Genomic DNA, 27,596 nt, shown 5'->3' on the forward strand with positions numbered 1-27,596 from the left:
AAAATGTTTCCTTTGCCAACCTTCTAAAAGTCTGCCTAATTCAACACTCTTACACCAAACACAGCTCTTCATAATTCTGGGAAATTACTGCCTGGTCCTGAATGCTTGCTCACTCTTCCTGAAAGATCAGTAAGGAAATTTTACATTAGAAAGCTCCCCCCTCTGCCTGATTTTATTAAGAGAATATATGACATACAGTATTGCATTCAAAGTATACATTCAGTATGGTGTCAATTAAAAAAAAAGTGTTCCAGCAACAGATACAGAAAAGTAACTTTTGAAGTTTAAGGACATCTTGAGAAAAGACTAGCTCTGCACCAGGACTCTCAGAAGACCTGAAACAGCCTAGGGGAGCAAAGATGGTAGCACCAAAACAAATCAACTAAAAGGCAAGTTCCCCACAGCCCATTGTAAATAATAAAACACAATCTGCTGCAGACATAACATCACTGGCATTTGTATGATTGAATGTGACAGCCAAGGATCTCTGACACTGACAATGGCTTTGCTCGGGCTTTGTTTTTTTCCAAGCATGTTAATATGGCTTAGCCATTCCCTTGTTTCATTTCATTGTGGCATTTTGTCCTTTCTGTTGTTTTTTAAAAAGGGAGTTAGCAATACATTATAGATCATTGTCATCCTGAGTTAGAAATTGAAAGCTAAGAAGTCACTATCTGAGAGTGAGCTGGTACAGCAGTTCCCTGGGGCCTCGGGTCCAAGGTGAGCACAAGGCCTCTAAAGGAACAGCTTAGCTGCCCCATCTATTCACTGTGATGCTTTACCCCCCAGCAGTGCAGGCAAAAGGCATGAAAACCTGGCTGCAAGAGCCCAGGGGAAAGAAACGAACTCAGGTTACTATGCAGAAAGCTTTCAGAGGCCATGTATCTTTGGTCAGATCCATTATAGCAGGAGCTGTAACTCCAACTGATGCTTCAAGTGATCCCAAACTGCCCAACAGTGGTGTCCTGCTTCTGGCAGTTTCGATCAGTTCCAGTCAGGAGAAGAGTTATTAGCTTAATAAATTCTGTTCAGCCAGAAGCCAAATATTCTCAAAAACAGCTTTTTGGAAGTAATCATCATATTCTTCTGCTGGATTTCTTATTTTAGTGTATTGCCGTAAGCATTCTCTGTACTATCTAGAAGTAATGGCTCCATGTTAAAGACTCTCTAAAGGCGAACAAGAGTTTTTAAGGTTGCCTTACACCCTTTCCAACAAGTGCCACAATTGAAGTGCATCTGAAACCTCCCTCGCTTGTTTTATAGACACTCTTCCCAAGTAGGCCAGGAATTGCTTTTTCACCGAGATTAAAGCTTCACAGTCATTAGGTGCCGTGACTTCAGGCTAAGCTGTACAGTACACCCTTGGCAGCAGCCCTCCTCCACCCAGGATACAGAGTGTGCCTCTGAAGGCAGAGCCTCACGACTCTGCCAGGATTATCCTCCTTGAATAATTCATCAAATCCTACTGCCAGTGGTGTTAGCTGTTTGGGGACCAAGTTCATTAAAATTTCTTCGTAACACAGGCACTTAGTATATGAAGTAAAAGGCAACGGCACATCTGACCACTAACAAACCATAAAATTTTCCTTGAAATTTTTGTTACGTTCAACTTCTTCAGGCACAAAATAGATGTTGGTGCTGATTTCAGCCCCTTACCCCCTGCAACTTCCCTTTTGAGTGCACAGTGAAGCTAATTTCAGCATCTTTCCCAGCACATAATACTTTCAGAAATAGTCTCTTTTCCCTGGCATCTTTCCCGGTCTTCACAGTACACCTGAGTTTTCAACTTACTAAATGTTGCTTCCTTAGATGTTGCATCTTTCATAACCAGTCGCACATGCCTTCACCTGCAACACATTCCCCCATTCCCGTGTGCAGCACCTTGGTCAGCTGCCTACAGGCACACCAAACACACCTTTACCTCCTTGAGGAAACACAGCATATTTTAAAAGCTGTTGTTACATAGTTTAGAAATCTCCTGTCCCCTGTGTATGTTTGAATCTGTTCCTTCTACCTACAAAAGCTTCTGTTGCAAAAAACTCAACAGATTTCTTTTTTTAATCTGAAGCTTTGGTAGGAGTAGTATTGGACACAAAAGGAAGAGTTCAAAGAAAACAGAGACTTCTCTTACACGTATCACAGCTGTAGATTTCCTCTGATTCTCTCTGCTGCTGTAGTGCTCTTTTTTTCATTAGTGTATTACATGGTCTGCCATCAGCTTCCAGTCTTGGGTTAGGTTCAGCTGTGAGCTATTTGGAACACCAGTCTTGAAATAATTTGTTTGTAACCAGAGATTTCACTTATCACAGCTGCACACTGTACTATCCAAGTCCCCCTTTTTCTTTTGTAATTAATTTTGCAGACATCTCAAATCCTAAATCCCTAATTTCTTACTGTTGGCTAAATGTTAGACATTAAAATCTTCTTCAGTGACTGCTACTGGCTTCTCAAAACATCCCTCTTCATAACATAACAAATGATTAAGGAACATCATTTTGATATTTGTTACCTGATTAGCACTAGATTTATTCTTCCTTGTAGTCATTTCAATGCCAAACTAGTCAGTACAGTTCTTCACTGCCACAGATCTTTACCCATTTACCTTGCTAGAAAGCACCATAAAAACAACACAATATGAAACAGGTGCAGTGTGTATGAATGTATTCCACGTGAAAAAAAATCCAGTGATTTCATTATTTTCAAACTGGTTTGAAATAAATCTGATGTCTACAATTTTACAGTAAATAGAAAATTATAATTAAGCTCCCTTTCAGGAGGAGTGAGTTTAGTTCATATCATACTTCTGTTGGGAGCTGCTTGTCTCTATATCAGATCCACTTCAGAATGGATCACCTAAAGGCTTCCTTGACATGTACATGAATGCTTGTTTTTTAACTGCCTGTGTTGTATGGCACAACAACATCATTTTCAGCCTACATCAACATCAGAAACAAAATGACAATGCAGATTACCGTCATTCTGCCTGAGCCACAGAAATTACATACAGAGGTCAAAGCAAAACATCTGGGACTCCAGGAACTGTTTTAGGTAGTTGAGTTCACCACATGCCCAGTGTGCCCCTTCAGTGAATGTCTCTGCCGTAGAACTTTTGAGCTAAAGTGTTCGTAAAGTGCAAAAGTGGGAAGCAGGAGACAAGTCAGGTACCCAGAAATTTCACTGAGAAGTTAAACAAACAAAACACTTGCAAAAAAAGGTTTACAAAATTTTCCATTTTTTTCTAAAGAATGGATGCCTGAAAAATTACCTTGCTTGTAATAGATACCTGTTAATACCATATGTCAGCTCAAAGTCCCCAGAGCACATTGCATTCTTGTTCATTTGCCTGTACTTCTCACTTCCTAGCTTGCTGTGACAGGAAGTGAAAAGGTACATTACTGTTCATGAGATGTTTCTACTTTATCCCCTCTCTTTAAAACTGGTTGTTAGTTCATCCATTAACACTAATTGCAGCAGCAGAGGTATCAGATGTGGAAAGCCAATTCTCTCACAAAACATTTAGAACTTCATAGAGTAATAAGGCAGAAAGCAGCTAATGCAGCATGCAATGGGCTAGCAGAATGTGTGGAGCACTACAGCTTAGATAAACCCATTTGAGTCTAATTCACCTTTTGGGTGATCTCAGTAAACATTTCCATCTACTGAACAAACATGTATTGGTGAAGGGTGATTGCATTAGTCAGAAAAGCCAAATTCTCCTCAGTAGACATTGTGGCTGCATAAACATCCACAATTTAAACCATCTAAGAACTGCAAGCTTATCAATAAACTCTACATTAATAAAAATCACAGAATTTTTGAGGTTGGAAGGCCCCCCTAGAGGTAATCTGGTCCAACCCCTCTGCTCAAGCAGGGCCACTCTAAGTGTGTTGTGCAGGATCATTCCCCGATACCTTTTGAATCTCTCCAAGAGATGAGACTCCATGACCTCTCTTGGTAACCTCTACCAGTGCTCCGTCACCCCTCACAGTGAAAACCGTGTTTCCTGAAATTCAGGAGAAACTTCGTGTGTGTCAGTTTGTGCCTGCTCACTATTGTCCTGTCACTGGGCTCCACTGGAAATAGCCTGGCTCTGTTCTCTTTGCACACTCCCTTCAGGCATTTATAGACATGAGTGTAATTGCCCCTGAGCCTTCTCTTCTCCGGGCTAAACAGTCCCACCTCGCACAGCCTTTCCTCATAGGAGAGGTGCTCCTGTCCCTTAAATGCCTTTTTGGCCCTCTAACTGAACTTTCTCCAGTAGTTCCATGTGTGTGTTGTTCTAAGGAACCCAGAAGTGGACACAGTATCCAGCTTTGGTCTTGCCAGGGCTGCGTGGAGGGGAATGAATGATCACCTTCACTGACCTGCTGGCAACATGTCTGACAAACACAGCCTGAGGTAACATTAACCTTCTTTGCAACAAGGGCACGTTTCTGGCTCATGTTCGGGTTGCTTTCCAGGTGAGTGTCCACCAGTATATACCAGTGAATGTTGTTGTTCCTCCCCAGAGGCAGGAATTTACATTTCTTCAAATATGTGTATATATATGTGTATGTGTGTGTGTGTGTGTGTGTGTGTGTGTGTGTGTGTGTGTATAGATACATATATTTCTCTCTGTATCAAGGAATTGCAAATTTCTTAACCAAATGTTAATTTTCTCCTGTAGTGTAGCTGCAGGGAGTGTTTCAAGTAATAAATACTAATTGAGTTGAGAGTAGCTGCTATATCCAAACTACTTGAAAGGATGAAAAGCAATTTCCCTCCTAAGCATTCAAAAAATCGCTTGGGATTGCAAGCCTACCAAAATTTCAAGCAGAACTGTACTAAAAGCCTTCAGAGGAGGCACGTGCTTGCAGTTCCCCAGGCAATGACAAATACACTTTGCCTTGGTTCTGAATCAAAAAAAGGTCTCAAAAAATATACTCAGTAAAAAGACACTATTTCTAGTGCCAGAGCTATAGCTTTCCAAAGGATTCAGCTGCTATAATCATAGTAGGTGGTAGGTTAACAGGATGCCTTCAGTAGCTGAGTTCCAGACCCTCTTTCTAGGCTGAAGACACTATGCTGTCTTTTGTTTTGTCTCCGGTTCCCAAAGCCTACGCATTCCCACTTTAAACAAGTCTTGCAAAGTTAGCAGCAGAGGAAACATTTTAGTGATTTATTTTTCATTCCTATTCCTTTCTGCTTTTCAAATTACTCCTGTAGTGAAAGGTAAAAGTGCTACAGTCCTTTAATGAGTGTAATCAATTAAGTCTCAGAACATCCCTGTGAAATAGCCAAGATGTATTATTTTACAGGTGAGTGAGCTAAGGCACAGAGAAGTTGGGGACCATGAAAAAACAAAAAAAATACTCAGTGCAAACTCACCACAATCATTCTTGCACAAATGCTGTTAAGTTTACATTACTTAATACTAGCAGCTTACTAATTTGCAAGAAGACATTCAGAATTGTTTGTTAATTGTGAATTGGGACATGTTTTGAATAGTCTGTTAAGCTCTTATTTTTCTACTTCCTTCCAAGTTTAGCATATGGCTTGAAAGTCTGTATTTTCAGCGTCTGAAGACACCACACAGAGATGACTTAGGAAGGTCATTAAAAAATAAAAATAATAAATTTCTGAAACTAGTTATGGTAGAGGATGATGGATTAATCAGCCTTACCTGTCAGTTGTACAGTAGATTGGAGCATTATCATGACATATTTTAGCAGCAATAAATCTATACTATGTCTAGCTTTACAATGGCTTATAAAACAAGCCACTGAATGTTGTAAATAGGTAAAGTAGTAAATATCGGCTAAATAGCACATATAAATTAGAACAATAAAGCATGGCATGGTGGATATAGCTGCCAATAAACCGTATTTTTAAAATTCCAACAGCATTCTAGGGCTAGAATGATTTTCATTTCTCCTTGTTTCCAAATTCTTCTTAGTTACATCTTCAGATAAGTGGTCTGATTTTTTAAAAACTGCTAGAACCCACAGACCTGCTCTTTGGATGTATTTCAGCATGTGGCACATATCTGGGGTTTGTGCCTGGCTTTTGAAGTCCTGGGTATAGTTGTAGAATGTAACTTAAGACCTATTAATAGTCATGGGAATTAAGGCAGAAATAGTTGACACCTTGGTAAAAGTTGGCATAAAGCGCCGTAGTATGTAAAAGAAAAGACACTTAAAGAAAAAAAATCTCAATCAGGACATTCTTCAGGGATTGTTTTTTGACTTTTCCCTTTCCAAACTACAGAAGCCTTGAAGAGTTTGTCCCAAAAAGGACTGTTAGCATCACATGTCATATTCCCAAAGTGATTGCCCAAGGAGGTTTTGCTCAGAAAGCTGTCCTCTGGAGAAAGAAATAATATCCTTAGTATAACGGGGCTGGCAGTCTAAACTAAAATGCTAATCAAAGGACTTACAACGTCATATTCTGTAAAACAGACAAATTAATAGCATTCATTCACATGTGTGCCAATTTAATTCTTGTGTCTAGTTTTCTTTTTTTAAAATTATTTTCCCACTTGCATAGCACAATATTTATGAACCCATTTTGAAGATGTTTATCACAAGGTTTTGACTCAAATCTCTGTGGGTAGCTCTTTAGCACAGAGCAGAATTCATTTACAGAGCAGTTGTTTCAACATCTGCAACCACTTCAGCAGGACAGGTGACCTATTTTATATATGGCTTTTGTAAAAGTCTTACAGCACCATGTAGTCCTTCAGACTTTGTGACCTGGTTCTAAAGATCATCCTTTTTAAACTCCTTTGTTGTGTACTTGTTTATTCAAGGATTGAAGTTTATACTTTCAAGGAGAAACTACTCAGAGTTTAGTCAGCACAGGACTTAGTTAACCCAACACTTAGTTAAGAGAAACAGGCCCTAAATCAATTAACACTCATTGAAACCTCAGTAATGAAGTACTTGACACGTCTGATTTTCCTTCTGGGAGGCACGTGTTCATGAAGTGACGTGTGCACTCACAATGAAGTGAACTCTGTGCTAACACAAGGTTCTGATTCTCCTACATCTTGGTTTCCCACAAAGGACCAGTACCTGTCACTGCTGCAGGCATGTGGAAGGAAAGAAGGCACAAAACATCTTTCCAGATCTTGTCCATATTATAACTTACTTTCTCCTTCCATACTAGTCCTCGGACCAGAACCTACATGTAGTGCTAATTTGATGAATCTCATACAGATGTGGTAATAAGCATTATTCTCAAACAGAGCTTCTTTTTACTTGTCTGTGTACATGGATAATGCATCTCAGATGGCTACATAACTCTTTCCTAATTCAAGCCTCTTTCCCTCACCTACACAGACGCAGGATTTTAATCAGACTAATTGTGGTCCATTTACACGGTGGACAAACAAGTGAACAAAAATGGTCTTTCCTTGGTGGGTTGCTGAAGATATATGAGACAGGAAAACATTAAAACACAGAACTCTCCTGCCATGTAGTTGGAGAGACAGTTTGTCCTAGCGACATCAGAGGCTGATGATAATTAAATGCAAACTAAAAACAATAAGGCAAGCTGGTAAGTACTGAACATGAAAGAACAGTTCACTGTGGCAAGTGTAATTATACTCTTAGGCTTTAACATTAAAAAAATTTAAATGACATCTACTTCTGTATTGACTAGTGTCAACACAAGATGGTTTTAATGTTCTGAACTTCTAGGAGAAGTGTGTATTCCTGTCCCTGAGTTTCAGAAAGCATTTCTCTCCCAGCACCTAACATTTGTTAGGATCAAAGTGAAGAAGAAATTCCCATACAGTTTCTGTGACTCTCAGACAGCTGACCAAGAAATCCCTGAGGGAGCACACCAAGAAATAGCTTGATATAAACTCAGCAAGACTAAGTGAAAAAAACATGATGTAGAGATAGATGTCTTGGGCATGTTTTTATTAATTGAATCTGGCTAGAAATGGCAGCAGAGGAAAAATAAATGTGGGACATGACAAAACAGGAAAAGCACAAGAAAACAAATGGCCAACATTTGCTTCTTTATTTTAAACATCACTATTATTTAAGACAAAGTCCAGTCATAAACCAAAAGAAAATGTTAGTTACCAACTAATTTGGGTGTTGCTAAACAAAAGTTAGAACCCTTACCAAAAGCTCTGAAATACTGCAAAACACAGATGACTTTGGGACTCCTCAAATGCCATAGGAGAACCTAAAAAACATAAAAGCAGTGATTCACTTCCTCCAGGAAAACCACAAAACTGTTCAGTTCAAATCATCTGCTTCCATTATTTATGGTGTTCATCAAATATAAGTATGTTTTCCTATCCTCTGTTGTTTGAAACGTGGAAATACTCAAGTCTACACACAAAAATTAACTCCAAGCCTGAATCCACTGCCCTCACCATGATTAGGAGGAAACATGCTTTGAGGTGATCTAGAAGGCTAGAAAAACAGCCTTGGGTCATGCCCCTGTACCGAGGACTTTTCACAAAGTAACCCTACAGCACGCCTTAGAAAAATTAATTTATTAAAAACAGAAAAATTGAAAAATTACAAAAATTAGAAAAATATAAAAATTTGGGATCCTAGTGGCTCAGGAGGTATGCCCTAGGAGCGCAGGGATTATAGATCTTCAGGCTTACACAGCACTGGACGTCTGGTGGAAGAACTTGCAGTGCTGGGCTGACCTTTAGCTAATCCAAAAGTTAAGGAAAAATTATTATTAAAGGCTTCTTAATAGGAGTAAGGCTGATAATACCCAGCACTAGCATCCACCACAACCAATCTGCAGTAATCTCCACACTGCTCTGAAGCTTGCCTCGTTGTTTTATAGTGCCTTTGCTCCGCCCCAGTCCGCCCACAGCCCACCCCTTTGGTCCAAAGTGATTGGTACTTTCCCTTTGACAGATCATCTCTGTCTACCAATAGCTCGTCATTGTCAGGGGGTAGTATCAGCTGAAGCAAGGGTGGTAACATGCCCTCATTAAGATTCAGGTTGCCGAGGAGCTTGCCTGCAGAATAACAGCGATGGGGCTAAAAATAGCTGTTGGCTGTTAGAAACTGGGGTTTTGGAGTTGGTCCAGGGTCTAAGGTGCGAAGTAGAAACCCTTAAAAAAATATTAAAATACATCTAATACATCTTAAAACATTTGTAAAAGTATACAATGAACATGGGGAAAATAACTCTTATAGTGTACAAGTGGCTTAAAGTTTGAAAAGGGATTTTTAAGTGGGAAACTTTTAACTGGGGGATTTTAACTGGGACTGGTGTAAATAAACTGCTTTGAACAAGTGAAAACATTAATAACAGAACTTGATTTCTGTACCTGGGCTGATGGTTAATTTTAACATTCAATTAAAACATATTTAACTCAAAATTAACTTATTAAAGCACTTAACATGCAAAGACCAAGCTAATTAGGGATTTCATGTATGACACCTTCCAACAGATCACAGGTGTCCTGGTGTATCCACTGTAAGCAGCAGAGTTGCACAGACCTGCCTGAGGGTCATGGGCACCCTGTTGTTCTCACCCTGCTTTCCAGACCACAAACGGACTTTGCCACCAGCTCATTCTCCAAAGAGGTCGTGCTGATCCATTATTTCCACAGTTCACCTGGGCTTCCTCCCAAAGGAAATTTAAGGATTTGGCTAAATGAAAGCCACTGGCTGTTTGAATAGGTCCTCTGGCTGGGATGACTGATATACCAGGTCTAATGAGGGTATAGCAGAGAACATCTGCTCGACATAGGTTGAACCAGTAATAAGACACAAGAAGGCAAAATTTCCGGCCCCTGCCCATTAGAGCTCTGGAGATTAGTATTTGTTCCTTCAGTGTTGCCTGGTAGTCACCTGTGGGCCAGGTTGTGGACTCCATTATACATACACATAATTTTCCCATTAAGGTAATGCTGGAATTAGGAAGTCATAAGAAGCAGGAAGGACTAGCTGTCTGAGCATACATCACATTAAGTTGACTTATGGCAAAACTAACAAAGTATTTTCTATTTTCATATTCAAGAGAAATTATGCTAGATATCCACTAAATAAATTAAATATCCACTAAAGCTAACACTGACTGCTGAAATATGTTGAATACAGTGAAGAAAAGTGAGTTAGGAACATATGACAGAAACCTCATTCTCTTAAATTCTTAAATAGTGTGTTGTAGATTCATGTGCAAGTGGAAGAAAACTGCTACAGGCACCCTTTTCATGCAGCATCTTCCAACTTCTGTGAAAAGTATGAGACTCATATAAGAAAGTTGAGCTTTAAAACATCTAACAGATTGTGGGCTTTAGACTTTAGTTAGAGAGGGGAAAAAAAGAAACAAAGCAGACAGGCTAGCTAGAATGAGCTGAAAAGTAGATCATAACGTTAGGAAACTAAGAAAAATATGTTGAAGTAAGCCTCATACTTTAAAGGTCCAGCCTTGTGTCACTGCTGGGGAAGAGAAATCCTTTGGCGAGGTGATCTGTGAGTTTTCATGATCAGTGATGCTTTAAACAGGAAATAATATGCCTTTCTCCTCTATGGAAAAAGATCGTGTTTCTTATGGATTCATTTCAAAATTAATTGAGCTTGACCCATCATTTCTTCTTCCTTCATTTTCTAAAACACCTTATATCAAATCCATTACAAAACAAATTCTGTAAATGGACTTGACATAGCCTTTCGTACTAGTCTTTTCTGTAATCAGTAAACAATTATACCTATGATAAAGGAGTATTTTTATGTTCACATAGTAAAAGGCTAAAATGGAAAAATGGACTATCCTATAAGAGAGGAATTTGGAAGCAAAAATGAAAGAAAAGGAACTCAGACAAAAATCTTAGGATCAAAAAAGATTTTTTTAAATCTTCGAATAATTCTGATACTCATCATTGCATGAATGGCTCTGGCAAGTACGTTTTTTAGTGTACTGAGAAAATGTTGAGAATTCTCTTTTTCTTTATGTGTGATGCACTCATAAAAAGGCATATTTTTAGTATTTCAAGTATTTTAGGTTTTAGGTTAAAATCATGAACTGTGGTGGAACTGATATGGTTGGCTGTTGCAGGGTGTGAAACACCATTTTACTCCAAAACAAGGCCCCTCTAAATACTGTCTTTGTAAACACATTCCCATGAGCGAAGGTAATTACAAACTTTCCCCTGCAAGATAATGGGCATATTGCTCTAGTATGTTCAAAACTAGTCCGTTCACAAGTGAACTTCGTTACATAAAAGACATTGGTTTTACGAAGAAATGAAAACCAATTATGTGGTACACAATAAGCAAATAACAAAAACTGAAAGAATTGCAGAAATTCAGGCCAATTGCTTCAAAATTCAGGTTATCAGAATAGTCAAAGCGGTATGCACAGACTTTCTAATTTACCAGAAATACAGCAAAACAGACATCAAAAGAATTTAATATGATTCTTCTATTTCCGTTAAAGGTCCTTGTCAGACATAAGTCTGTGCTCGTTAACATGCAAGTTCTTGTGAACAAAACGTTCAGAAAATTTTGCTTCTTTCACTTTGTAATATTACAGATTTTCTTGATGGGATCATTATTGCAAAGTTGCAAAGTAGGGGTTTGAAAGTTTGGTATGTATGAACAGAAATAGAAATTAAATGCTTAATTAACTTGCTAGAGAAATAGAAGCACTTAAAGAAAACTCACAAGAATGTTCAAGTGGCTAGCGTGTATAATCGCAGAATTTAGTGTTGAATTCTCTGTTAATGTCCCCAAAAAAATCTACCTATTTTGTATCTCTCAACAAGCATTTTCAAAATTATCTCATCATTGTAGGAGAAAAAATTACACGTGGCCACTCACAGTGGAAAGCAGCAGCTAAAGGAAGGATTTTAGGTTTCTTTCATTAAAGCATTTCTCCAGACTGGCATCAAATTTAGATTTAGATTTAAGCATCTGTGAAATGTAAGAGTTGTCTTTATGAGATCAGGGAGGTTGCCTACAGCTGATACTACCGGCTGTTATAAATTAATGCTTTTGTCAGAAAAGAGCATTGATTTTCAAAGGCAATCCACACCTACCCCTACCATTTTTTCTGTGGAAAGCTGGTGTGCTGCTTTTCATTGCTTAGGGAGCTCTGTGAATCCCATGTTACTTTATAATTTTCTGGGTTTGCTGGTGGCTGTTATTACCTATGTCTTCTCAGTTTGGAATATATGTTACAAACCTTCATAGAGTGTGTTAGATCTCTAGCCCCATTGTGCTGGGTGTGGCTAAGATCATAAATATATATACATTCTTACCCATCAGAAATACTAACTCCTTTCAAGAAAAGGACTTGGACCCAGGTCCCACTGCCTCTAAATTCAGCTGAGAAAACGAAGGAATGGCGTGCTCAGTAACTTATGATTGAATGGAAGCAGTCAAAAGGTTTCTTCTAAATCAAGGCTGAATATTCTTGCTGAGAGGACACTGCAATCAAAAAGTTACAGAAAGTACATGAGAAAACTAGTGTCAAAGTTCAGGTGATCAAATTGTGTGTTCGTACATCTCTGAAGTATATATAGGAGCTCGAGAAGTTCTAACAGAGCAGTTCAGTATTTTAAACTAACAGTGTATAAAAATCAAGAGGCTCAGAAACAATTACTGTATGACGCTAACACCTTGATAAATTTACAGTAAAGCTTCTGACTTTCTCCTGTAATTTCTTCTTCCAGATTTTCCCAGGACTGAAATAAGATCTTCCTTTTTTCTGCAATACTGTCTTCCTCTGTCCCAGCATCTCCGCTGGCAATTTTGCTTTCTCTTTGTCCCCATACAAATGATGTATTGCCTTAACCACCACACCCCTCTCTAGCCTTTCTTTGCAGTCTGATTGAAGAACATCTGTAAGCCTGGGCAACAGCCAGGCTATCTGTTGACCTAACCAAAGCAGTGTTTACAGACAAATTCAAAAAGTAGGATGCATTGTGTTCAGAATTTGTACAGGCTCCAGTTGTCTTTTGATTCCTCAGTGGCTTTACAGCATATGCTCAGGGGATGAAGAGAGCCAGGAGCACTGTGGCTTGAATTGGAAGTATCTTACTTTTCATAGCCACACGAAACAGCCACATCAAAGTAAAAATTGATATTAAATAATATTTGAAAAAAGATGAGAAATTAATGCAAACACTGTCTCAGTCCTTATGGCTTCTATTATGCTCCTTTATCGTAATATCAGTGTCTTCTGTTAGAGAGATGTTTCTTTTTTATTAAAGAAATATGATATACCTTAGAGAAAAGAAAGGGAAATGAACTAGTATTCTAAAATCAAATGTCAGATCTTCCTCTATCTAAGCTTGCAGATGATTACAAAAGGCTTAGCTGGAAGCCAGTTTTTATGCCGAGATACGCACTGAAGCATTCCTATAGACTTAGTATTTGAGCTACACTCTTATTCCTCTATACAATATACAATGGCCAAAAAGAAATATTATTTGCAAACACCAGCTAAAGAAAATGCTTGATGTATTTGGAAAGCACCTGTGCATCTCTATAAGCATGCAAATACAGAATTTGATTCCCAACATTCCTTTAGTAAAAGTATACTACAAAAGTTGCTTTTCTTTCCTTTCCTCCTCATCCCTCAGTTTTCTTCATGTTTCTTTGGGAATTCAGCAAGAATCTAAAAGAAAGTAAAACACATCTGACTTTTAATAGCTGTTACTCAGAGTGACTCAAAGCTCTCACTATTATTTTGTTCTTTATTAATAAGAATTCAATCACAGTAAAATGATCTAGATTAATTGTTCATGAGCTCCAGTTCTGTCATTTTTCTGCTGAGACATGATGGCATTTCGTGGCTAAAAAAAATTAATTCCCAGTATTTTTCCAAAACACTTAAAAAGAAAAATAACATAGATGCATACAGGTGCTATTACTGGAATATTACAGGGTAAAATAATGCAGGAGATTACCTCAGAAAATATCATATGTGGATGGAAGTAATTTCCTGGATTACCTACACCTGAATGGGAGACAGACTTTCCCCACCAGTTGAAGGTTTAAGATCATCAACCCAACACACGTCTGTGAGAACTTTTCCTTCACCTGTAAGTGAAGATTTAGCAAATTACAGAAGTCCTTTGATCTACTTGATTTTCTTGTGTACATGTTTAAAACTAAGCATTTCAGCCAGAATTTCGAATATAAACTCAGTGGTGCAAAAATTACTTTACAAATAATTACAATACAGTTGAAACTTTTAACCATATATTATGTTGTCGCATGAAATTCTACTTTAACATGCTTTTAAACAATGAGAAATTTCCTGTTCAAAAATAAATGTTAAAACATATACAGGAATATATAAGAAGAATTTAAAAGTCAGTGTCATCATTCAATATCATTTATTATCATAATCAGCTCTAATGAAATTTTTAGTTCAGTATGTGAGGTATCTTGTGTTTAACTTACACACGTCATAGGGATTAGATGAGAGACAAGGGGCAAAATTGGAATGTGAGAAATTCTGGCTGAAGAAAAGAATGGAGATTTTCTCTTCTAGAATGATGAAACACAAGAACGGGTTGACCAGGGAGGTTGTGCAGTTTCCATCCTTGAAGATACTCAAAGCTCAAGTGCATGAGACCCCAAGAAGCCTGATCTTATTGGATATGCTGTGAGCTGGAGGAGGTTTTCTGGAGCTTCCCTCCAACTTGTGTGATTCTGGAATTCATATAAAAACTGGTAGGTGTACCTTAGAAAGAGGCTGAACACCCACATGCTTTGAATCATTTAAGTGGAACTTCAGGGAGGGCTTTCAGAACAGAAATAATTTTTTTTTAGTTATTCTTTAGTTGTTTTCACAATTTATGAAGTCTTTTGACCTCTCCAGTGTTAAAAGATACAGTGTCAACAGCCTGATGTATTGATTTTTATGATTATATTTTTATAGTATATTCATCTATACTTAATTATTTAATAAAGTAGTTTAAAAAAAGCAGAACAAAACAAATAAGAGGTGTCATTTGATTAAAAACATTTTAGAGGAACTCTCATTAAGTATTTACTTCTGGGTGATCCAAAATTCTTTTCATTTTCCATTTCTCTGCTGACCTAAAAAAAAAAGCCAACCCCCCCAAACAGCAAACCCCAAATACCTCATGCTTCCTTCTGATGCTGCTATTCCCTGGTGCTCAAGTGACAGATAGATAAGTATTCATCTGTTTCATCTTTTTTATCATCCCATTCCCCAATCTCATCCCATAAAAGAAATCCTTATAATCGGTCTCAGTAACTTTTCAGTATTGAATATAATCCCACTTGTACTACCCCAGCATTCAAAACGATCATTTTGATATTCTGATACTCTCTGATGTTAACAGTGGCTCCTTATTTTAATATCAGCTGCAAATTTCATTGATACATTTTGATTTTTCTAGTGGCAGAAAAAATATAAGAGAAAATAAAAATTAGTCCCAAATCTCATTGTTTGAGTATTCTCATCATTTAAGTATGTCCACCTGTAGTCTCCCTTGGCATGTTACTTCTGTGTTCACCATACAGTACTGGCACAGCCCCTTTTATCCAGAATCTTAAGCATTCTGCTCGTTTTTCTGGGTTTGGCTGGAGTAGAGTTAATTCTCTTCACAGTTGCACCGTATGGCACTGTGTTTTGGGTTTGTGCTGGCTACACTGCTGAGCACCCGGGGATGTTCTCGTTACTGTTGAGCAGTGATTACAGAGAGGCAGGGCTGCCTCTGCTCCTCATACCACACCGCCAGTGAGGAGGCTGGGGATGCACGAGGAGTTGGGAGGCAGCACAGCCAGGACAGCTGACCCCAACTGGCCCAAGGGATATTCCATACCCGTATGCTGCCATGCTGACCAGTAAACTAGGGCAGAAGTGGCCGGGGTGCCACTAGACCCTGGCTGAGCAATGGCCAACTAGTGCTGAGCAATTGCTTTCATTTTCATCACTTGTCTTCCTTGGGTTTTATCTCTCCCCTTCTCTCCCTCTCTTTGTGATTTTGATTTTCAGTATGATTTTATTACTGATACTATTTAATTTATATTATTCAACTGTTCTTATCTCAACCCATGGGTTTTCTCACTTTTACCCTTTCAGTTCTCTTGCCCCCATCCTGCTGGGAGGGGTGGGAGAGTAAGCAAGTGGCTGTGGAGTGCTTAGTTGCCAGCTGGGGTTAAACCATGACACTTCTTTTGTTCTAATTCCCATCTTCTTCCATTTGCATCATGTAATCAAAGATGTTTTACTGAACTTTAGATAGCTAAGGTCCACCAGATTTCTTTTATCTAGGGAGCCAGTCACAATAAACAAGAATTGACGCTGATCTACAATTGCTAAGCATATGTTGCATTTTATTTCATCACCAGCTGTTTCTAATTTTGTCCCTTATGGTGTTAAAACAACAACCAAACAAAAAAAAAAAAACCCACACAATTTACATATTTCTTGAGATTCCTCTAAGCAAAACAAAACAAAAAAACTCCGGGGTAAAAGGAGTTATCAGTTAATCTGAGAGCTCAGATACAAATGAAACTTAATCTGAAACAATGCATCCTTTTAAACATCCTCAATCGAAAAGTCAAGTGAGACCAGCACCAGCTGCCACATCCTAATTCATATACCAAAACAAACAAACAAAGAAATCCCATGGTAAATATGTACTAGCTGGTTGTGATACAGTTGACTTAGGTATAAAGATCAAAGACATGCTGGAGAATATTCTACATCTAATATTATATTTAATAGATTCAGGACAAAAATAAACCACAATTAAGATGAGTCACTAAATATAAAAGTTACGTGCAGTTAAGCATTATATAAGATTTCAGTTTCCTCAGAGACTCAAAAACCAGTATCATAAAGTTGAAAAAGTCATATATCAAATGAAAAAATACAGTGTGCTATTTACAACTGTATGGGATTTGCTTAAAGATTTGATTTAAAATTCTAATTAGTTTTGCCCTTGATTATGAAAATGTATTAGAGAATAAGTCATAAAACCATAGAATAGCTTGGATTGGAAGGGGCTTCAAAGACCACCTAGTTCCAACACCCCTGAACTGGGTGGGAGCACCTTTTACTAGTACATGTTGCTCAAAGCCCCATCCAGCCCTGCCTTGAACACTGCCAGAGATGGGGCATCCACAGCCTCTCTGGGCAACCTGTTCCAGTGCCTCACCAGCCTCGATACAGATTAGGTATATTTTCATAATACCTAATCTAAAGTTAACTGTCTTTCAGTTTGAACCCATTCCCCCTTGCCCTGTCACTACATGTCATTATAAAAAGCCTCTCTTCATCTTCCTTGTAGGTTCTCTCCAGGTACTGAAGGCTGCAATCATGTCATCCCAAAGTCTTCTTTTCTTCAGAATGAGCAAATATACTGTTAGATATTATGAAAAGTGATAGGATAATGAGCCCTTTGAGATTAGCAAGTAGTGCCATTCTGAGAATTCAATAACAAAACCCACGTTGTCATGATTTGGGATGTAGAATCTCTTGACCTACACTAGTTAGCAGTCATGTTAGAAGTTCAGCTCTCAGGGAACTCTACACTTTTTTCCCATCCATTAGGCATAAAGCACAATCCTGTATTAACTGAAGTACAGAATGGTCCAGATTAGACATTCTTACCTAGATTCATTCCTATGCCTGAGCCGCAATCAAAAGAGACATTTGCCAGTTTAAAAGCATTATTTGTCTAGATTTTCCCATTAGACTTGTCTCTGAGAAGAGCCACTAGTACTGAACTAACAGTACTCAGGCAGTGATGTCATCTCAACAAATCTCCCTGGGCGATTCTGGTCTTGGGTTGTTAGTTTGGCTTATGGATGGATACCTCTCTATTAGAGAGAACTGTGGTAGATCAGCGATTTTCTGCCATCTGTAAACAGATGGATTGAAATTAGTTACTAATTGGGGTGAGGGACATCAGCATATGAAATATCAACCACCTGGGCCATAAAGTCATCTGCTGTAGGATTGTAAAACTCTGGTGCTTCATAATGTCCATAGCTCTCGTAATGCCTAAAAATGGCTCAGAGTGATGTCTTGGTAATATTTGCAGCTGGGAAGGATCCAGGTTTCAATCTTTCTTTTGGATGACAGTGTTGACACAGACTTCAAACCAGGCAGTGATTAAATCTTAGATTTCTGAGTTTAAAAACCCAATATTGCTTTGAGCTGCATTTTAAACTAGTAAGTATTCTTTCACCTCTTATGTAAGCAATCTGCTTATAATAGCAGACCACCGTCTTGCAAGCAAAGCATTGCAATGGAATTATATCAAACTGTCAGCGTCTGTTTTAACACTTGCAGACACGATCCCAAATGTCCGTGGGTGTCTCACATATATATATTTCGCTACAAGCGTTAAAACTTAAATCTTGGATTTGTTGCTAGAACTGGATGCTGTAACCATAGCGATTACCTTTCAGTTGCTAGACTTTGAGTCGCCATGAAATGAAGAAGGAAAAGGCTTGGGGAGAGATTTAAACAGTTCACCCAATATTGAACTGACACCTACTGCTGAATCTACATTGATACTGTAGGAAATAGATATCTCTATGACAAGCGGTCTTTACAGACAGAATTTGTAGAAGGAATACAACTAAAAACTGACTGAAATCAGGATTAAGGAACAAGAATTCTTCCTGTAAATACAAAAAGGGAGAAATACTGTTCTCACAGTACACAGAACGCTAATATAACAGATATATGCCCATCACAAAAAGGCTTTTCCCAAACATCAGGTTGGTGATACAGGAGAGGATAGATGATAAAAAAAACAAGTGCTGGGCAGGGACTAAGCTGTCTTAGTTGCTCCCCTGGAGCTGAGACATAAGAATATTATGCATGTCATGTGGCAGCTACCACTGCAGCAGACCACGTACAATACCTATTAAGCCTACTGAATTTCATTTTGCTACAGCCAAAACCAAGCTATTCTCCCATCCTGTCTTCTACACATTCTCAGTAGGATTACATTACCTATATACATGTTTCTTGCAGAAGCCACAAAGCTCTAACTCATCTGCAGCTATTTCACTGCTCAATATACCAACATTTGTTTGTCTGTTTTATCACATCTTTAATCTAGGAGAGACCCAAGAGTTAACATTCATCTGTCTGTCTTAGAACAAGAGGGCTGTCATACTGTCTAAGACTGGTGTCCATTTAAAGTCCTGTCTCCACTGTAGGCAACATCCAATACTATATAAAAAAGTACAAGAATCCTCCAACACAAGTGGAGCAATGTCCCCCCAACATTATTTTCATTCTGACCCACAAATGGGAAGCTATTTTACCCTGAACCATGCTAATTTATATTCCTCCCAAGATTTATTTACGACACACTTTCGTAAGCCTGTTTTAACAAGCGCAAATTAGGTGTCACTTCTATCACTAAAAATAGCAAACTGAAAAGCATACTGGAAGCGTAATCTATTTCACTCAAATTATGAGAAATTATAGGAGATCTCCCCATGACAACACTGGTGAATGCTGGAGATTTGTTTCTAGTATTGTGCTTTAGGGTTCAGAGTAGGTGGAAAGAGGAGGCAGGACTATCTGCTTCTGATAATTTGCTAACACCAACTGTTAGAGCAAGGTGTTTGAGTCCCAGTGCCACTATCTGACTTTCTATCCTTTTCCAAAGAAAATGGAGTATTGCATCTGAAAAGTTTGCTGTAGGGTATGTTAGAAAGTTAGTCTAGTGAAAGGAATGTACTAAGGTGAGAGCAAATAAAGGCAGAGCTGACCCTTGTTGTTTCTTAAACTCCATTCTCCACTCTGTTCACTAGCTCTATAATTATTGTCTGAGAAGAGTTGATCTTCAGGGAACAGATGTTCATACTGTCCTGAGATACCTTAAGATGTTGTAATTAGAAGAAAGCGAGCAGAAGGATAAATCATTTTGTAGTTCAGTAAATTTATTACTACACTCTAACAGATCTAAAAGCCATTCCTGCTATAAATAAGTGAAAAACTACAAATCCATTCAGATAAAACATAGCCGTCTGGAGAGACCTGTGACTAGCCGGCATGTTTATCTCTAAGCATTCAGTGTCTACTGATGCAAACCCACTGGTTCTGTAACTATTTAATCAAGGTTTATGTGATTAAGTAAGGCAAATAACAGGCAAAATATGGAAAAGGTCCATTTTACTAAGCCCACATTTGACTTCACCTATACGGTATCATCAGGAGCTTTAACTGAAGGCACTTGCCATATTGCTTCAAAGATTTTCTTTCTGCATGGCATGTTGCTGCATCCTACTTTGTGCTGTAGCTTCACTTGTCTCATTGCCCATGAAGGCCTTAAGTCACATTAGAAGTCACCACCCAGAGCTATTTTATCATATTGAAGATTAGCAAGACTCACCGCCAATACCACATGAAGAAAAACCTTCCCATCATCTGCATTGTTCCTCATACCATGAACAGTGGCATGACTTGGTCACCTCTGCCATGCACCAAAACTTCCAAACAACTGATTTCCTGTCCCAGGAGTTCCTGCTGTTCAGTTTCTCACTATCATCCCCTTCTTGCCACAGACTCTTTTTGTGGGTGGCAAGAGGAAAAAAGTTACGTCTGCCCCATAATTTACTTCTCTACAGGAGTGCTGTTTCATTGACATTGGTTTCCACTTGTGTCCATAAACACCTCATTTATCAGCACTGTCTTCAGAAAAGCCAAGCCTTCTGGACCTCTACACTTCATACTACTCTGATAATAGCATCTATGATTAGTTGTGCAAGGAGTTAAACCAGTCCGACAAAAGGCTGTAGGTGAGAAAATACTACATTTCAGTTTTGAGTGATAGTGTCACAGACCTAGGCTTCACAGTTTGGCCAGCTGCATGTAGAGCTTCTCTGGCTGAATACAAGTCTATTTTAGTGGAAAATTAGTCTTACTACACAGTGGAAGCATTAAGAAAAAGAAACAGAAAAGCAGTCATATTTGTAGGAGGAGGAATAAATGCATAGGAACAATTTGAAATGCCTGTTTCACTCCTGAAAACACACTGAATTTCCATTCCTCTCTTGGATTGAAATTGTCTAATTTGCAAAATGGTGAAAACTCAGCAGTAACAAAAAGCTGTTTGCTTGTTTCTAAATGGAAAAATATTCATGAGGACTTTCAGTTGACACAGTTAAGGCTCTACAATAACTCCAGAAATTAAAGCTTCAGAAGAAAACATTGCTTGGCCAACAGCCCATGGATTTAAGATCCCTCAGTCCTCAATCGTCCCTCTAGCATATATCATATGAGTTGCAATAAATTCAGGACACCAGGATACACCAGACTTACACCATCTGCACCAGTGATCATCACGCATGAATGTCTTTTTAGACATTTTAACTTTATTCTTCATAGTGTGACACAGCTGTCTCCAAAAAGCACCAAGGGAAGTGAAGCTATGTGCAAGAGAAGTGCTACATGTACTTCTGCTGTCCTTTCAAGATGGACAAAAAAATGAATATTTCAGAAGCACGACAGGTTAAAAAAAAAAAAAAAACCAGACAAGAACTCAACAAATCAACTCCATGCTTCTGCCGGCAAGGCTCCATCTGCCCCTCTCAGAGGTCACCATGGTGGACAAGCTTCACAACAGCACCTCAGTATTCTGTAGCGGGCTGTAGCAAACCAAGGAAAGCTGAAGAGTCAAGAGTGGCTTTCTTTGTTTCTTTTTCAAATGTTGTGGATGCTAATTGTTTTTTCCCCAAGTTAATAAATGAGCAGACAAAGACAAGGTAATTCTGAAATAGTTCACTGGCTGCTGAGCTCCTATGGTATTTTAATACTGTGAAAACACTAACAAACTTACATAGCAAATATAAGAGCACAGATAGGCTACTAGATGCCAACCCACTAGATGCTTGGGTGTCACAGTCATTTAAGAAGGATTGGTGCAATCCTGGCAATAGATCTGAGCTGCTTCTGTCACTCTGACTTGACGCTGTAGAACAGCTGTACATAGCTACTAAACCCAGCTTCTGCTGTAGCCTCCTGCCTGGCACCACACTGCTAACTCATTCTGGTTCACCGTGGCCTCCTCTGACTAGAAAGCATGAAAATTGCCTTGACTGAGAACAGTGGTGCATGTGTTCTGGGATCTTTCACAAGTCCTGTAGTTTTTCCTGCCTCATTCTTGGGACTGTAAATCCCACTCCAGAACTGTAGTATCACAGCTGCTGGGAGCTGCTCTGCAAAGCTGCTTTGCCTTCCTCCTTCACTCTCATTTGTCCTTTCCTGCCCCAGAACCAATGCTTGGGTAGCCATTGGTGGTGCAGACAGGATCAAGGAATTTACTTACATGAAAAACACCATGCAAAAATAGTAATGACAAAAGTTCATCTCTAACCTGGATTCCTTCCATGTCCTAAGTAGTTATTCAAATGTGTGCAGTCACACAGGAAGGGACGGAAGTAGCAGCTGTCTGGAGCTTCACTGAGGTGAAATCCTTCTGAAACTTCAGTCTCAGAGAGCGGTTTTACTGTCCCAAGCATTAAATAAAACTGATTTTGAGGTTTACTTTATTTATAAAGTTATTTGCATAAAGACACTTTCCCAGATTTTCAGTATATTGGCACCAATCCCAATTTTCTGCACTAAGCTACTCGCTTCTTCAAATAATTGCTAATCTCATGTTCTCCCTAGTTACATATTTTGCAGGAAAGAGAGCCTGCACCTCCATATCCTAATCAGTACTCAAGAGTATTAATCAGATGCTTTCCAACTGACAGATGAGTTATTTGCTCTTGCTTGGTTTTATTTTCTTCTCCTACAATGTCTACACATACTATACAATATTTTGCAATGTTGGTTCCCATGAGACTGGCAACAGCACTGGATTGTAGGGTTTTAATCAGATTAATCATATTAAATTGGCCAACGCCATTAGTAATCCATTCGAATATGCTGTTAGTAAAATAAAAATAAAACAAAAAGTCCTTTTCTATCAACACTCTAAAAATACTCTGCATTCTGCTCTAAAGATATGGTGTCAACAATACATGCATTTAAAGGCAAACTGATTCCCTGCAAAAGCCAAAAGCAAATTTTCCGTAGAAGGTCTGCATCAGTGTTGTAAACCCATTGACTATGATGTTAGATTATCATGGAAGCAGCTTAATGATATTTAAATTATGCAGCTCATGAGAAATCGCATGAAGAGCTTTTCCACGAGCTGCCTTTTGTAAAAACATCCCAGATGAAAAGCAGGTATTTACAGCATGTTTGGTTTGCAGTGACCCCAAGATGACAGAATTCAGTATCTGGAGGATAGCTGAGACAGTGAGCTGCGGAGTTAGGACTCAGGACATCAGGGCAGTAGAATTTGGCTTATTTGGGTAATTGCTACGTAAAATTCCCCAGCAAGCAGCCATCGAGCAGAAAGAGATGAGGCTGAATTTAAAAAAAAAAAAAAAAAACAGAAACAATCCACCATGTCATGCAAGAGGGCCAGAATTTCACCAGCAGAACTGCCAGGCTAAGACAGAAGCCCCTCCATGAACTAAAACACAGAAGGGAGCATACAGGAGGAGGAAACAAGGCAACAGAACTGGCAAGGAAACCAGAAACAAGAATTACTGTTCAACTGGCTGGAAAAGAGAGGAAATAGAGATGCCCTCTATGTGAGAAAACAGCTGGAATACTTGGAGCTCTGCCTTAGGGTGGATCAGAAGCCAAACAACAGTTTATGGATCAAGATTAGCAGCCAAACATTGTTTGGCCTTGTAGTGGGTATGTACTATAGATTTCGTGACCAGGAAGAAAATGCAGATGAGACTTTCTTCCAACAACTGGAAGAAGTCTCACATGCACAGGTCCTGTTCCTTGTGGGAGACAAACCACTGCTGTATCTGCCCGAAGGATGATAGAGGAGGGCTCTGGTAATCTAGAAGACTTCTTGAATGCACTGATGACAACTTCCTGGTAACTAAGAAGCTAACAGGAGAACATGATCTGCTAGACCTTGTAGTTACAAGAAGAAAAATTTGTCTGAGATAAGAAAGTCAGAGGCAGCCTTAGCTGCAATGACTCTCAGATGGTAAACTTCAGGAATCTGAGAGGAGAAAAAAACGACAAAAAGCAGGATCACAGCCCTGGATTTCAGGAGAACAGCTAAGGCTTCCTCTGACTTTCATGTCTCAAATTCTCTCTAAATCTTAATGAGATCCTTTAAACCTGAGTCTTTAATTCTGTGAACCATAAAAATATTGCTTCAAATCCTAGTTGGACCTGACAGTAAAAAGAGACAGGGCAACAAGAAAGGCTTCTCTAGTTACATGAACTGTAAAAAGAAGAGGCATACAACATGGGTCAAAAGGTAATTAAGAGTTCACTGATAATAATTTCGAAACTTCTGCCTGCCCTTGTGAAAAATGTGTGTCCTCAGGGAGGTCTCTGGTGATATGAAAACCAACAAACACTATACCCGTCTCTGGGTCCAGCCAGGAAACTCAGAATTCAGCAGATGGGAAACTGATGGATTAAGTAGCAGGTGAATACAAGCCACAAAGGGCATTGTCATCATGTAAACTGTATACTAAGTGACACTGGCAGGGGTGTGGGCAGCGCAGAGGGGAATTATTACCCTGCCGTATTCTGTAATGGTAAGGCTGCACTTAAAACAGTGTCTCCCATTTCTTTCCTGATACTGAGAAACTGAAAAAGATCCAGTGAAGAGCTTTCAGTGTGGCCAGGGCCTTGAGCCCATAACCTATCAGGAGAGACATGGGAACTTGACTTGCTTTGGTTGGCAAGGACAAAAGCCAAATGCAAACCTCATGGCAGCCTTCAGTTTCCTGGAAGGAGGATTGCAGTAAAACCACTCTCAGTAATGGCAGATGAAATAATGAAGGGCAGCAGCTACTAATTGCACATAGGGAAGGTCAGAGTAGATGTCAGGAAAGATTTCTCACCAAAAAGGTAGTGCAGCACTGGCAGAGTGTGCATACAGATGGGACACGATGCGAGTGGGGGGGCTGAAAGAGCGTTGCGTCCGTCCCGATCGCGTCCCTGTCGGAGCAGCTCTGGAGGTGCTGCGCAAACACGCTCGCACACACTGTGACACACCAGAGCTGGTGGATACTCACAGCCACTCACACCCACAGAGCCTGATAGCTCCTGCAGCGTCGCCAGGGACAGAGAGGCAGGAGGGGTCCTTTGTATTGAGTTCTGAGGGGTTTATTGGGGTCCCTGCTCGAGGGGACCCAGGGACAAAGAACACAGAACACTGAAGGATCCAGGGTTTTATCCGGAGCGGCACCGGGCGTGGGCAGAACATCAGAGACCTATCACCTGGGGGCCAGGGGGTTGAGAGGACGTGGGGTGACAGGACAGTGACTGGGGACGGCGAGGGGTGGAACAAGGGTACCAGGAACCAGTGGGGTATTAAGTAAAGGAGAACTGTCTAGAACATGGATTTAAAAGGGGGTGGTCTTAGACCTCTGAGCCTGCCCACCAGCAGACCTCCACTGTTTTGGGGCTCTGTGGCTCCTTGGTCATTCCTGGAGAGGACTCAACCACTGCAACACAGATGTTGTGGAATTCCCATTCTAGAGGGTCTTCAAGATTTGCTAGAGAAAGCAGTATCTCAGCCTTAGACAGGGTTGGTGGCAGTCCTGCTTCCAGCAGAAGATTGGACTAGAAATTCCCAGAGGATTTTGCAACCAGCATGTCAGTAGTCTTCTAGTACTATGACAGCGTCACTAACACCCTTAGTGTTACCCACTCCAAGCACAAAATATCTCCACTTTGACTGTCATTATAAAGGAGAAATGTCATGATGTGCCTCTATCCCTGGTTTCTAAGTGCAGCACAAAATGTGAGTATCAGCCTGATCTATCATTTATGGGTTAGAATTCTGTAAAGCAGTCAGGGTGCCAAAAATATACAGGAAAAATATCTCTGGCCATGTAAGTCATCATAATCATGACCATTGTATTCAATGGTCACTATTCAATCATAAGCCTAATGAACAATGAAACAAAGTTGTCCTGAGCAATTAGAAAAAAAAAAAAAAGTAGTAGTTATATACAAAGCTACAAAGCAACCAACCTATCAAAAAAAAAAAACAAAAATACCTTCACACACCGAAAAAACCCCAGTAAGGTATACACATGTCTAAAGATCTGGCAGCAGCTATGTAATTACTGTTTCTATTCCAGGTAGAGCCATTGACTCATCGCATGTCATTTGACCTCCATCTGCTTTGCTCAAAACTAAAGAAAATTGATACAGTAGAATGACAGCTGAGAACCAGGCAGGAGGAATTAAATAGATTTCAATCACCAGACCTATAGAAATAGAAATAACTCCTGCTCCTAAATGGATAAAAAATAAATTTTATATATACATTAAGGCATTAAAAAGAAAAAGCCAGTTGCTGTTCTTATAAAGTTAGCCCAACCTCATATTAAGATATATGTATCTTTCCTCCTAAATTGTTAAGCATCTTCTGGAGCCAAAGGGTCTAGGTATGGTTGGCTGTCTTTACTTCTGATTTCTTACTTTTAAGTTGGGCTTAAGATAAGGCCCTGCACAACACAGAATTAATAATAAATTTTACTTCACATGATCAGCTAGTTCGTTGTGTGACTCCAATTCATTTTTACACTGCAGATATTCACTTTCGTGTGCTTTCTTTAACTTTGTGACCAGTTCCTATAAGATTTCTGGTACTGTTAGCACTTATACAATAGGGTTCAAGACAAAAGTCAACAAACCTCTCCCATCTGCTCCTGAGACTGCAATCAGTTCAGCTTCGCCTGCAGCACTGTGCACTGACACCACAAGGAATTCCTCTGAGCTCTTAGCACTGTGTCATCCTCCTTAGACATTCAGTGCACTTTGTAATGGTCTCATAGTTCACCCCTGCTGAGCTAGATGGAAATTACAAAGGAAAAAAATAATCAAGTGCTTCAGCAACACCATTATTAGAAAACAGGCTGCTTTCCAATTATCTTGCTTATAGGTAGCAAGGGAAGTGGGGTTTAATTATTTCTTCACTCTTCCACAATGTTTTTCCTTAATGGGAAGTTGAAAGTGTTGCACCCTCCCAACTAACTTTGCTTAGTTTGCTTTAGTCCTCACATCACATTCCATGTGATAAACCCTCAGAACTGACCTATGCCCAACTCATGAGTCAGTCCTCCAGCCAGTAAGGAGCTCTCTCCATATAGTCCACACAAAAACATGGGAAGTACAGTTTTCACCCAAGTGCCCAGTCCTATTCCTGTGTATTGGTGCTTCATCTCCAAGCTCAATGAAATATTTTGGAATGTCAGTTAAAGCTTGAAATGTCTTTTCCTTGGAGTGCTTTCTCCCCCTGTTTGCAGAGAGGATGAGGACAGCACTTCCTGAGCACAAGGTCACAGTCCTCAAATGTCATTCCACCATTCCCTTTCATGCCTGCACATGAACAGACAAGTTTTTGTAAAACTCAGAGGAGAAGGATGCTGAAATATTCTGGACTTCAGCATAAAGCAGCATATAATACCTAGAATAACTTTCCATTTTAGTTGTCAGTACTTGGTCTTGAGCATTAACTGGAGTCCTCAGACACAGGCAGACAGGTATGGGCCACTGTTGGGGTCCCTCCCCTGCCATGTAGCCCTGGGAGAGGGGCCCTGAGGGCACAGACACGG

The 27,596-nt window shown here is 39.5% G+C and overlaps 1 protein-coding gene across 9 annotated transcripts in view; it reads left to right on the forward strand.

The window, feature by feature from the left end:
- The window catches only part of GABRB1 (gamma-aminobutyric acid type A receptor subunit beta1), a 128,759-nt gene that overhangs the window by 31,605 nt on the left and 69,558 nt on the right, over window positions 1-27,596 (forward strand). The window contains exons 1-2 of one of the 9 annotated variants that reach the window (XM_032108839.1): window positions 9,350-12,886; window positions 14,476-14,657. The exons of 6 other annotated variants lie outside the window; for them this stretch is intronic. The gene's annotated coding sequence lies outside the window, so the exon portion shown is untranslated. Of the gene's footprint in view, window positions 1-9,349; window positions 14,658-27,596 lie in introns of those variants that run through there. 2 more of the 9 variants (XM_032108838.1, XM_032108837.1) reach the window with 2 other exon arrangements.

This window comes from Corvus moneduloides, chromosome 5, assembly GCF_009650955.1.
Source record: "Corvus moneduloides isolate bCorMon1 chromosome 5, bCorMon1.pri, whole genome shotgun sequence".
Classification (NCBI taxonomy): Eukaryota; Metazoa; Chordata; class Aves; order Passeriformes; family Corvidae; genus Corvus; species Corvus moneduloides.